The following is a 15,199-nucleotide window of genomic DNA, read 5'->3' as shown; positions in this document are numbered from 1 at the left end:
TGGAGGTGCTATATCGTGGAAGTCTTCTAAACAGACTTGTATTGCACGCTCTACCATGGAATCGGAGTTCATAGCTCTTGAGTTGGCGGGACAAGATTTGAATGGTTGAGAAACCTTTTAGCGATATACCGGTATGGGGCGGACGGCTAACACCGGTCTCCCTACACCGTGACTCGCAGTCGCTATTGGTGTTGCAAAGAATAGTGTCTACAATTCAAAGAAGAGACACATTCGAATAAGGCATCTTTGCAGTTAGACAACTCCAAGACAACGGAGTGATTGCTTTGGACTATGTGAAGTCCGAAAACAATATTCTTGATCCCTTTACTAAAGGGTGGCTAGGAGACTAGTCGTTGATACGTCGAGGGGAATGGGGCTTAAGTCCTTAGGTCAAGAGTGAGACTTGACTAAGTCTAAAGCTTCTATTCCTATGGCGTTGTATGATTCATAGCCTTAATGGTGGTGCTTTTGAGACGCACTTGATGGATCATACACCGGGTTGGACTTAGGTCCTTAATGACTCACGTGAGAAGTCTTTGTTGAGAAGCACTTGAGCCACCTATGCAGGTGTGATGATCACAAGACTATGAGAAGTCATGTGAACATGTCTGCCAATACCAAGTTAAACGCATTACTCTAAAAGAGCGCGTTGCACTTTCGCGGAACGATCTTAATCTGAAGGTATGATATGTGTTGTGGGGGTATCGTTGAAGCTCGGCTAGGAATTCAAATCGCAAGATATTCTCTCGCTGTAAGTAAGTTGTTTCCTCATTTCACTAAAGTGTCAATTCAAATCGAAAGATATTGATACCTAAGTATCCAATCCTTCCTTTACCCAGGAATTTCTTTTTCTGTCTCGGACGCCCCTAGTGGGGGATTGTTGGAAATAGGGGCTATTTTAGCCAAGAGTGTTTTTTCCAATTGTCCCACATTGGTGAGGAATGGAGTGATTTATGTGTTTATAAGTGTACTCACTCCTTACACTATCACTAGTGGGTCAAGGGAGCCTTTTGTAAAGGTTTGCGAGGTGCTTAATTCAGCTCGCACACGCGCGCGCGCGCCGTGCCCGAGCCCGAGCCCGAGCCCGGCCCGGATCCGGATTCGTGATTCGTGATTCGGGATTCGGGATTCGGGATTCGGGATTTGGCAATCGCCTGCGGCGGGCTTGGCCTATCTTTTTGGGCCGGATTCCTTTGCAGTTGTGTTGTGAGAATAAACTGTCTAAGTTCATTCTCACATGTGTCTTATTGATTCAGTCAATAAGACTGTTTAGTGGGTGAGCCTTCTGCTCCTGGTTTTGTGCGGTTGACTGCTGCATTCCAGGGAGCACGATTTTGCTCTTAACCGCCTCTGCTTGGCTATATAAGGGCCTCACTTCCTCTATCAGAAAACACAAAAACTCAACTCTCTTCTCTCTCGTCTTCTCTGCTCTCTCATAAGATTCTGGGTACTGATATTTTCTTCGTTCCAAGTCTCACAGTTCCGAGTGGGCGGAACTGCGTGGGGACTGTAGTGTTAACCTTGGGGAACTACCGGCACTAGCTGATCGCCACCACGGTCGTACCGGAGAAATAGTTTTCAAGGCAGTGGTTTATACACGGCACTACATTCGGGTTTTTCTCATCGCTTATTTTTCCGTCTTCGACTGGTATTTCCTTTCTCCTTCCGTTTCTGCATTGTTTCGAATAACAGGGGTGAGTGCGGGCCCCTTCAATAAAGAATGCTTGTGAGAGGGTGGCACCCAATTTGGGCGTCACCCGGTGGCGCCCTATCACTATCCATTTATATTATTACCTATGTACCCCTTGCACAATTTCACTAATCCCTGAAGATGCAATATTGACTTTTCGCGTATCGTCATTACTATGGAAATTTAAACCTGCCTATTACCACATACAACCTATTTGTTATTTTCCCCAAGTTCGTCATTCTGTATCGCTTATAACTTGAGGACCATAGTAAATAATATATGAAAATGACCATTATGAGTAATATAGGATTCTTAAACTAAAATATCAAGAAGAATAAAAAACGTGGTGGTATATAATGAAAGTCAAAAACTTGGAGCACAATATTTATATGCATGGTAAGTTGGTAACTTTGAGGGACATGCATTTTATAAAATTATCTGATACATTTGATCTGTGTTTATACAATGAATATGAAGTATTTGTTCAGAAACTACTTTGTAGTATCGAAAAGGGTAGAGTTACACCAGGTGTATGAAGGCTCTCATACACCACCAATAATAACGCGCCATTTGTCCAACTTAAAGAATCTGATTTAATCTAATTAATCCCTTGATTCCTTCATTAATTACCCTCCCTAATTAATGTCCTCGGTTTTGCCATATATTTTATTAATTAAAAAAAACTTCCCTCCTAATTTATATTTAACTGTTATTTATTATTAATATTTTTGTGTATTTCAATATTTATGTATGCATTTGTATACCATATATTTATACTGAGGCGGATACATTAATTAATACGTTATATTTGTACGTTTTGCATATACGATATTAATACGTTATATTTATACAATATATTTTGTATAATTATTTTCGCTGATTAATTTTTATATGTATTTTTCGTTTTAACTTATTATTGAATATATTTGCGTTCTGTATTTAAAGGTTTTATTTTTTTATTATTATTATTGATAAATTGTTTTTGCATTTTATAAGGCACTGTTTTTACGTTAAATTTTTTTTGTTTAATTTCAAAATATTAAGTATGAAATTAGTGAGTTAAATAAAAAAAATAAAAAAAACAATTATTTATGGTACAACTATTTTTAATTTATTTTTAAAAATTCTAAAAATTTATTTTTTAGTTAAATAAAAAAAATAAAAAAAATTTTAAAAATTTATTTTTTAATTTTCTTTAAAAAAAACTATTGGACATAATTATTTAATAAAAAATTCTTAAAAAAACTATTTTTATTTAAATACTTTTTTTTTTACAAAAAGTACACAGAAAAAACTTGTTAATAAAAAACATACCGCAACAAGGTTCGAACCTTGGACGTCTGGTTAGAAAATTATGTATCTTACCAACTGTGCTACGAATTGTTTCCGATAATCTATAAGTTGTTATTTTTATTTTGTAATGATTAAGAAGATGAAAGGTCGTTAGGGTTTTCCCCACCTAACTTGCATTTGGCGGTAAACCATGCATTGATTGTTTTTTTTGGAGGGAAATATTGTATTATAAATATAGTCATTCCCTCCAATTTTTAATTAATCCAAAGTTCATCTTCCCTACTAAATTAATTTAACTATCCTAAAGTGAAATAAGAAAAATGTCGGAAGAGAGGAAAGCCCATGCAAGAGACATTGTTTGCACGAGGTTGTTCATGAGAGAAATAATCAAGCAAGTTGGTCCTACAAATGTCCAAAATGCTTTAACGAGAGCTAGTCCGGGTTACCATGGAAATACTTTCCTTGTCGATTTATTTGAGGAGGAATTTAATATGCTTAATTGGGGTAAATTTGAACTCGACAAAATGTATTGGAAGAAAATTGACGATGGGATAGAGATGTTAGCTACCCCTAAAGTTGATTCCTCCATTGTTAGGGTGGAGGAGGTAGAGGAGGACGAAGTAGTGGAGGTGATTGAGGTTATAGCAACCCCTCCTAAGCCGAAGAACTCCGGTAAAGCTATGGGGAACTCGCCATGCACAAAAACCCCTGATATCCTCCCTTCAAAGATGTCCAAGAAGAGGTTCGGGAGGACTCGTCCAAGAAGGCTCAATTCTAAGAAACTTAGATTTGATTCTTGTGTTGGTTGTAGTCATTAGGTTTAGTTTTTAAATTCATTTGTTGTTGTTTTTTTCCCTTTGTACGTCGTTTTTAATATTAATGAAAGTAATTTTCTTTTCATATTACCTTTCTTTTAATTTAATTGTCCTTATAAATTAAAATTAAAAAATATAAACCAAAAAGGGTGTTTGTTATCATACTCGATAAAATGGAATTAAAAAAAAATAGTGTAACTCTTACTATTCTCCATAAAATTGAATTATTAACGTTTGTCTTCCCTATGCATCTTAATTTATTTTCTAGATTTCGAAAAGGCAAGTAGATTAAAATTATTAATGACCAATTATATTATTAAAAATAATAGTAAATAATATATATCTTAATTTATTTACATGTTTTTAAATAATTGAAAGTAAATATTTTATGTAATTCGTAGACTAAAGTAACATATTAATGCCGAAACATATTTTTAAATGTTAGTTTTATTAAGTTAAAATATTAAAATATAAATTTTATTATTGAAAACATAATATAAATATACAGTTACATTAATAAAGTAACATATTAATATAATAAATGAATATAAAAAACAAGTTTTAAAATATTAAAATATTAAAACAATCGTTAAATTGATATTAAAATATAAGTTTTTATTTGTTATGAAATAAAAAACAACAGTTAAATTGATATTAAAATATAAGTTTTTATTTTTGTTGTGTTTAAAAAACAACGATTAAAAAATGAATGGTTTTTTATGTTACTTAATTTATTTTGTTTATTAAGTTAAAATATTAAAATAGAAATATAATACAAATGTTCTACATAGCTTGTCGCGTTGATGATCATCTAAATTTTAGTCCATCATGGTTTGGTTAAAATAAATTTTTAGGGTTTATTTGGGTTTTAGGGTTTATTTGGGGTTTAGGGTTTATTCGGGGTTTAGGGTTTATTTGGGGTTTAGGGTTTATTTGGGGTTTAGGGTTTCTAGGTTTTTTAGGAGTTTTGGGTGTATAGGGTTTATAGGGTTTATTTGTGGTTTTAGGGTTTTCAGCCATATGTACGATCGTATGTGTAATACGTAAGGTTAAGACTTAACGTTTGATCAATATGAGTTTATATATGATTAGAACGGGATAATTGATTAAGATACCTATGTCTTATGGTTTAAGATGTTATCGATCGTGCATTGCTATTGAGTAATCATAGCAATATACGATCAATACGAGTTTAGATACCAATGTATTATGGTCCTATGTATTATGGTTGAAGATGTTATCGATCGAACGTTGCTATTGACTAATCATAGCAATATACAATCAATACGAGTTTAGATACCTATGTCTTGTGGTTTAAGATGTTATACATCGTACATTGCTATTGACTAATTATATCAATGTACGATCAATACGGGTTTAGATGCCTATGTTTAAAATGTTATAGATAAAACGTTGCTATTGACTAATCATAGCAATGTACGATCAATACGGGTGTAGATACCTATGTCTCGGGACGTAAGACCTAAGTTAAGTTGTTATCAATCGTATGTTACTATTGACTAATCATAGCAATGTACGATCAATACGGGTGTAGATACCTATGTCTCGGGACGTAAGACCTAAGTTAAGTTCGATCGATCCTTCTTACGTGACTATCAGAGGACATACGATTTCAGGAAGGACTTGGAGAGGGAGATCGGGGCCTTAGAGGCTATTTTGCCTTCTTTATCTTAGAAATTAGTTTTATTTTTTTTCCTTAATATTGTAACCTTTAATTTAGTTTTAGTTTTAGTTTTTATTAATTTAGTTTTCCTTAATATTGTAATCTTTATTTTCCTTAATATTGTAATTATAATCTTAGAAAATTTTGTCTTTTAGTATTCCGATGTGTTTCTTTAATTTTCATTGCATTTATTAATGAACCACCACATTTTATTAATTTAATTTTATTTAGTTTAATTTAATTTAATTTATTCATGTTATGGTTCACCAAAGGTCACCATCCTTGTTATAAATACGAGGGGAGTTAAAAGAAGAATCACCTTTCTCCCTAACCTTTTCTTACTCATTCACTTTATCTCTCTTTATTTTCTCTCTAAAAACTCAGATTTTTTGAAATGGCAGTCGAAATTGCAGGCCTTAACGATCTTATGATTGGATCTATGAGTTTTTTGGAAGAACAAGTTTCCTGTCTCCGTGAACAGGAGTTGAGGGCGATGAAGATGGTGGTCGGGGCGATTAAAATTCGCAACGATTGTTATGCAAATGGAGAAGGAAACGGATGGTTTCATCAAATCCGTGTTGGGTACTTATGAAAAATGTTGCAAACTTAGGGAAGAATTTGAAGATGATATTAAGATTTTACGATCCTTACTTAATAAGGATTAGGCTTAATATTGTACTTTTTTTAAGTTTATCTTAATAATAATAATCTATTTTCGTTCTTACATTTTGTCGTTTAATTCTCTACTATTTGTTTTTTTAGTATAAATTTGATTGTTAATTTTGCAACTGAAGAGACATGCATGTGGGTAATGAAAAAGGATCTTCATAGTTTTATAAAATATAATACAAACCAAAGGATCCGTCTCGTACATGAGACGCCGGTGATTAGGGTTTCCAACCGAGGCGTATTATTCATAGTTTAATTGAATTCATTTGCGGCGGTGGAGTTTCCTCAAAAATGTGGGGTCGTAGGAGACTACGACCTAGGGAGACTATCATAAACACACCTCAACAAGAAGGTGACATTAGAGACCCCCGATGCAAGCGAGGGAATGGCGAGAAGACGTATTGTCAAAAGGACAAAGAGAAGGAGAAAGACAAATGATGAGGATCCGACAACCACTACGCTCCCCCCAAATACGAACCCAACCCGACATGTTCCAAACGATGATGCTTCATCCTTTATGAGTGGCTTTAGTGGTACACAAAATACTCCACGTTTTACACCGTCACAAAATACTCCGACGTTCTCCCAATCGCAATTTAGGTCACAATATTCAAATTCTCAATATTCTCAATATACAAATTATAGTCATAGGTTGTAAATAGGAAGTATGAATTTTTTTTTTGTATATCATTTGACTTCTTTAAACAAATAATGTATGATCAATCAAAATCAATGACTATTTTCCTTAATTCATTTTCACAGTATTGAGTATATGTCTTCAAGTATTAGAATAGCATTCGGTTAACTTGTGCAAAATTATGCCAAAAACAAAAAGAAAAACACACAAGAGGATTCGAACACGAGACACTTAGTAAGGAAAGCATGAACCAAACCACTGCACCCACTAACTTATACTGTCATGTACAGTCCTATATATATATATATAAGGTCTTTTTAACTTCCGGTCATGGATATTAGCAAATACTTCTTATAACTTAAAAAAATAAAATATTTATCAATTTAATTAAAATTTTAAAATAATGTGTATAAAAAAAGACATAACTTACTCATACCCACATAAGCAAAAAAAAAAAAAGTACAATGAAAATTAATCATAAAATAAATTTAATTTAAAATTTAAAATTTAAAAAAAAAATAATTTAAAGAAATTAAATATTAAAAACAGTGTGTATAAAACAAAACATTACGCAAAAAAAAATTACAACGAAATTTAGATATAATTTAAAATAATATAAGACAAAAGAAAAGGTATTATATGAAAAAATATTAATTGAAAAAAAAATTTAAAAAAAAAAATTAACGCAAATAATGTATTTTCGTAAATACATAAACATACATATAAGGAATAATCATACCGTATAAAGAAATTGATACAAAGACGTATCAATTAACCGTAGCGTATACGAGAATTTGTGTACGTATATTAGAGGTATACATAAATATACGAAATATTAAAGGTATATACTGTATACATAAATACTAAAAATAATAAAAGGTATTAGTAATAAATAAGACTTAAATATAAATTAGGAGAGAAGTTTTTTTTAATTAATAAAATATGTGGCAAAACCGAGAACATTAATTAGGGGGGGCAATTAATGAAGGAATCAAGGGATTAATTAGATTAAAAAAGATTCTTTGAATTGGACAAGTGGCGCGTCATTATTGGTGGTGTATGAGGGCCTCATACACCTGGTGTAACTCTACCATCTTCCTTGTAGTATAATGAAAGTTCATGCATATATTTCCTTGGTAATGATGCATTTAAGATGGTAGTATTTGACATTTTTCGGGAGGAATACATAGACTTCATATATACTCATTACTCAACTATTTTTATGTAGTCTAGATACATTTAAGATAGTTGATGTCTTGGAAATATTACTATGTGGTACAATTCGGCCTTGCTTCTATTTTTTATTTTTTATACTTATGTACAGATATAATCTATAAGAAAATCCTCCCAAAATAATGTTGTGTACCTCGCTCTTATAAGTATGTAATTTTGCTCATTATTCCACGTTATAAAAACTTATCTTTTAATACTTATTTTTATTAATTAATACAATGGTTTTTACAAATCATTTCGGTGATGGATTTAATGGTTTAAGTTTATAACTTTTTCAAAATGTTGTCTTACTTCAATGTAAAGTCTGGTAAGACACTAGGGATGGCAATGGGCCGGGTTGGATCGGGTTTTGCTAGATCCAAATCCGATCCATTTACTTATTGGATCACAGATCCATATCCATACCCGATCCATATCCAAAATTTAAAAATCCATACCCGATCCATTATACTTTTTTCAAACCCATACCCGCTCCAAATCCATACCCGATCCACTACATAATCCAAAACGCAATACGAAACTTGATTTGACTACATAAAAATTTAATTTTATATAAGAAAATTTAAATTTCAAGGTTAGTAAAGCCTAAATTTTCAATAATATCCACTTGGATCGGGTTCGGGTATAAATGGATCGGGTTTGGATTTGGTTCGGGTTTTCCAATAGTGGATATGGATTTGGGTTTTTAAATAGTGGATCGGGAATGGGTTTTTAAAGAGTGGGTTTGGATCGAATTTTTTCCTTCGGTTCGATTCGGGTTCGGTTCGGTTTGGGTCATAATTGCCATCCCTATAAGACACTCACTTAATAATCGATACATATCAAAATATTTTAATAAATATAATGAATATTATACTTAATTGAAAGCATTTTTCGTGACAAACGTAATGGTTTAGATTTTTTATCAAATTTTTTTTTTATAAACTTCGAATCAAGTCATGATACATATTTATCTAATGACATAATAAACTATAATTAATACTCTGCTGATATTTATGCCGCATTTATTATGATCTTATTTAATGTCGAGCTGTAATAAATGCTTGTAATTAAGGTTGAATACGCCACGTGGCGCATCCACAGCGTTTCAACCCAGTTTTATATATATATAATATATAAGATATATAAGATTTCTTAATATTCATGTTTATTTATATATATGAAAACTTCGATATACTATAGAAAAAAAAACACTTAGATATATTCATAGTCTCCAATTTTATACGCATTATTCAATATGGTAATTCACCACATAAAACATCTGTACGCTCAAATTTTTTTTACACACTTAAAATAAAATTAAAAATTAATATAAAGAATAATATAAAAATAATGTTTAATTCACATATATAAAATAATATAGAAATAGAGTTTAATATTGTAATTATCTAAACATCATATTTTAAATATTATATCTTATAACTTAATAATAGTTTAAAGTCTTTGTAATTAATCCAAGCGACTTAAGTTTGTTTAGTACTAACTTCTCTCGAGAATGCAAATGAATTCCATAGCAATTCTATCATTCTAAAAATTTTGTTAAATGAGTTGATTAATTCCTATGACAAGCTGAATTGATCATTACACGATCCATTATTCATGGTGAATTTTATGATTATCAGAGCCAATTTTATTTCATCATAATAATTTCTCGACCCTCGCTTGAAATTTTGCTATAATTGCATAATCGCCTATATCATTCTAACATCTAGATTATACTCCCTCCATTATTCTTTATATGTCATTTTAGGTAATTGATAAATTTAGTCTTTATATGTCGTTTTGCTTTTTCTATGCACTCTTTTTTTTTAGTGGAATTGCAAATTAATTATGGGTCATTAATTTCATTCCATACATTTTTTTCATTGGTTGACAATAAAGAAATTCACTATGTATTGTAAAGAACTAAGCATTTTGCTCTTTGCAAAGCTTTATTGGCTAAATACATATTGTGTAAGGTCGTTTTAGCCTTTATTGTGTGAAGATGATTGTACGTAGGACAATTGTAATACTAACATAATTTGATTTACGATTACTATTGCTAACTTGTGATTTGATTAGCTAAACTAATTGACATTTGGATAATTAATATGTAGATAAAAAAAACATTTGAAAGAAGGAGTGCACGCACACACAAACATATTTGGCGAAAGATCGGTGTCGCTAATAGAAATAGAATGATTTTCAACTCTAAAATCAAATTCACACAAAGATAACGTAGCGATACGTAATTTATATAAAAAGAAAACATAATCAATGAAAAAATTCGGTTAAACCAATATTATTTATTAGTATGATTTGCATAAATAGTTACACAACACAAGTAAAGTACTATGTATCGTATCGGTAGTATAGTTTAGGAAAATAATATCATAGGCCATATCATATATCTCATATTAGTTTATCTTCGACGCTTCTACGTAATAAAGACATGAAATAAGTAAAAAATAATGTAAATAGATACAGATTATAATGCTTTTGATGGGATCTCTCAAAATAATCATATAGTATGAAAAAAGATAAATAGAAGTAAGACAAATATAGGTGAATATCATCTTTATATCTTTATCATTATTTCACATACCCCACATTAATATGGTATAATTATTATTTTATTACCATGTAAAAACTAATGAAGTCTTTACCTCAAGTTGTTGCCTTTTTATTACCGTGAATTGATTTCTTCTAATTTGACAAAATTTCATTAGATTTCAATTCAAATTGGACCTTCATGACCACTTGGACGGATTATTCTCTCTCCCTGTTTGTGGATAAATGTTTTCTTAATCACGTTTCTTGTTTATTTGTTCAAATTGTAAAGCCAAGTGGATTTTTTTTATTCGGTTTGATCAATTAGAAAAACATCTTAAAAATATTATCAAACGACATTTTCAAGGAAATTTTAATAAAAACAATTTCAAACTTACACTACCTTTTCATAAATATTCCAAGTTTTAACAACCCACGCGATTGCACAGGACATGTCTCTAAAGGACATGTCTCTAAATGATCTTGGGCAATCCAACCAATACCCACCAAAAGAGCAAACGGCTACATTCTTTTTGTGCCATGGGAAATCAGGAGGGGCGTAATAGATTGGTTTAATAGGTGTTTGAGGTCAGGTTTTAAGAGTGTTGGCAATAGACCAAGAAGAGCAATGCACATGAATAGAAGAAAGTCAATGCGGGTCCAGGGGTTTAGGGGCTTAACACTAAGTAAAAGATCAGAGTAAATCAAGACGAGTTAAAGTGATTAAGGTTTTAAAAAAGTCTAGGATGAAGGTCAAACTAAAGGAGTAGAAGGTAAGCGGGAGCTGACAAACGAGGGACATACCCACACAATATGGATGATGCTCTTAGAATAATGGTGACACATGCTAAAGAAGGCGAAACAGGCAAAACTCGAGAGGAGAGACTAACATTATGTGATACCCCCACCAAGCAAGCTACAAGAAAAGAAAATTACGATGCTTGGTACATGTGGAACATAATCATTTAAGGTTCGCCATGAAAAGAAGGGTAAGGTGAGGGTAAGAGCACTATTTAGAATAAGAGAAGCCTAAGGAGAAACTTTTAAAGTAGCACCGAGAGTTGATATAACAGTCACAATAGGGGTAAAAAGAAATGGAGTAACAAGAATATTTTGATGATGAAAAAAGAGCACATTAAACTCATTGTAAGAAACGTTTTAAGAGACATTAACAATAATAAAGAAATGAAACACATGGTTGAGGTGAGGAGGATAGGTCCAAAAGGAAGGAATCTAAGAGGCTTAAGGTCATACTGCATGACTGCATCTACATTAGTCATTTATCATACTTTAAATTCAAAGATCAAAAGAGATGAGGCGTGTACATGTTGTATGTAACAAATGCAATGTTAAACGAATTAAAATAGAAATAGATTGTCATTTTTTGTTTTGTTTTACGAATTAAACTTCTCCAAACTACTATCTAAGGGAAAAATGTGCTATCCAATAAGTGTCGATTAGTTTAGTATTAACTACTATCTAAGCAATATTTATAGTTAATCAAATATGTTAGCATTAAAATTGATCTATAGTCCCCTTTACACAATTAAGGCTAAAACATCCTTACGCATTTTACATTTATTAGACAATTATTTTAGAATCCGTGCAACGCACGGGCATCACACTAGTAAGGTAATAGATGAGCGTATCTATTAAAGTTCAGGGCGTGAGTTAATTCACGTTGGGAGAGGGTTATTAAGGTACAGACCATTGAGCGAGTTTCAACACAATTCTCGATATGTTACTTTACCATAGAAAAGAGGAGTTGCCAGTCTTGTAAACCATTTTGCACTATTCCCAATAATCAAGAAATAAAAGAATAGTGAGTCATGAACTCTTTCCTCTACTGGAAATGAAAACTAATGTGGAAAAGTAAGCTTACGAAAATTTTGAACCAACTTCAAAATTGGTTCCATAATACAACATTACGGCAAGGCTTCAAGGGCTAACAAATAGCGGGGTAAGGGGAGTCGGATGTAGCTGTAATCCAGTGTATCCTAGTAACTCGTGATGAAAATGGAGTGGAAAATTGCTGAATGATTGTTACTTTACAAATTACAATAAAAGAAGGGCAGCCACCTTAGAAAATTGCGTGGAAAATTTCAGTGTACTCCAAGGGCGTTTGACTTTCAAAACAATTATCTATGTGTCTGCAATCATAAATATAAGGGTGAAACTGTTGGAAATGATGGCTTTCTACAGCAACTTTCAACAATTGCTTTTTGGTTGTTTGACATCCCACATCGGTGGAATATTGCTTCCACCTTTGCTTTTTATATCAACTTGTCCTCTTTTGGTTAAGTGAGTGGATCAAAGGGGCTTTTGTTGTAAGTCTTGGGCCTGTGGGTTTGGGTCCAAACACACACACGCGCGCGCGCCGGCCCGGCCCGGCTCGAGCTCGGGTTCGGGTAGAGCACCTGCGGTCCCCTTTTACCTTTTTGCTCTTGTGTGTAATGGGATGTCTACATTCATTCTGTTTGGTGGTTGAGTGTGTTGATTTGGTCAGTCAAATGAGACTGTTAGTGCCTGCGATTAAGGAGCTTAATCTGCCCACTGACTCGGTCTTGACTGCTGCTTTTGTGGGGCGGTTTTTCATGTGCTGTTGCTCTATTTTTACTATAAATAGAGCAACCTGTTTCACTTCTAAAACACACAAAAAAAAATCAACTCTCTTCTCTTCTCTACGTCTTCTCTGCTCTCTAATATTTCTGGGTATTGCTGATTTTATCGTTCCAAGTCTCACAGTTCTGAGTGGGCGGAACTGCGTGGAGACTGTAGTGTTAACCTTGGGGAACTACCGGCACTAGCTGATCGCCACCACGGTCGTCTTAGGAGAAATAGTTTTCAAGGCGGTGGTTTATACACGGCACTACATTCGGGTTTATTTTATCTTCGCTTATATTCTCATCGTGGTGGTATTTCTATTCTCCTTACATTTTTTGCATCTTTCGAATAACAATTTGAAAACTATTTAGTTGCTGTAACTATGTCTGTTATGTCGAAAATTGTTCCTGAATTGGCGAAACTGGAGTCTTTAGACGGTCACAACTATAAGCGCTGGTCCCAGAAATTATTGATGTATTTCGAGCAGCTAGAAATTGATTACGTTTTATTTAATGACCCGCCTAAACCTATCACCCCTATTGATGTTGAGACGACCCCTCCTGCTGCTAAAGATGTTAAGTCTAATGAAGAGGATATTGCGAAATTTGTAAAGGATAACAAAACTGCTAGGTGGCATATTCTGAATAATATGACTAACACCCTTTTCGACTTATTTTTTGTGAATAAGTCTGCTAAGTTTATTTGGGAGTCTTTAGAAACTAAGTATGGGGTGATGATCGTTGGGAAAAAGAAGTATGTTGTGGGAAAATGGTTGGGATTTCAAATGGCTGATGGGAAACCTATCATGGATCAAGTCCATGTCTATGAAAATTTATGTCTTTGATGTTGTGAATGAAGGCATGAAACTTGATGATATTTTCGTAGCTAATGTTCTGCTAGAGAAATTCCCTCCCTCTGGTCCGATTACCGAAACCAACTTAAGCACAAAAAGAAAGACCTGTCCCTTAAAGAACTTATAGGACATATGAGGACCGAGGAGGCTAATCGCCTTAAAGACCTTCCCGCTAGTCAATCGTGGTTTCGTTCTCTTTATTCTTCTTTGTTAAAGCTAATTTGGTTGAGTCACGGTGGTCCGTCTAATCTTTGAGAAATATAAGGGTAAGGGTAAGGCCAAGGTTGGTCGGGGGTAAGAACCAGGGTCTGCTAAGAAGAATGGTCCAGGGAAGCATACCAAACCGGTTCCTAAGATTCAGAAAAGCTGCTAAGGGCCCTATTATCTGCTATGTCTGCGGAAAACCGGGCACAAAGCCTACCAATGCTCGAGAAGAAATCACTTTGAGGCCAAATGTCAGAATCGATGATGTTATTGCATTGTGGTTGTGGAAGCTAATCTGGTGGGTAATGTTCTTGAATGGGTCTTGAATCGGAGCTTCGAGACACCTCTGTCTTGATAGGGGTTTATTTGCTGAGTTCGAGGAAGTTGCTGATGGGGAATGCGTCTACATGGGTAATTCTTCATCTGCAAAGATCACAGGCAAAGGCAAGATCTTTCTCAAACTCACCTCGGGGAAAACACTTGCTCTCAGTAATGTTTTATTTGTACCCTCATTGCGTCGAAACCTTGTGTCTGGTGCCTTGCTAAACAAAGCTGGTTTGAAACTTGTTTTTGAGGCTGACAAGGTGGTAATGTCACGTAATGGGGAATTTGTGGGCAAGGGTTATCTGTCTGGGGGTCTTTTTGTATTGAACTCTGATTCTGCTATTAATAATATTGCATCTTCTTCCCGCTTATATCATTTGAGTCTATTGATATTTGGCATGGTAGGTTAGGTCATGTGAATGTGGATTATATTAAAAAACTTAGAACTATGAGTTTAATTCCGAGTTTGACGAGTCAAGAATTCTCTAAATGTGCTAGTTGTGTTGAGGCTAAGTTTACAAAGAAGCCTAGTAAACCTGTGACTACTAGGAACACGAGTCTTCTTGAGTTAATCCACACCGACCTAGCTGACTTCAAAAATGTTGCAAGTAGAGGTGGCAAGAATTATTATGTTACGTTTATAGATGACTGTTCTAGATACACC

This window comes from Silene latifolia, chromosome Y (assembly GCF_048544455.1).
Source record: "Silene latifolia isolate original U9 population chromosome Y, ASM4854445v1, whole genome shotgun sequence".
Lineage (NCBI taxonomy): Eukaryota > Viridiplantae > Streptophyta > Magnoliopsida > Caryophyllales > Caryophyllaceae > Silene > Silene latifolia.
Note: the sequence above shows the minus strand (reverse complement) of the source record.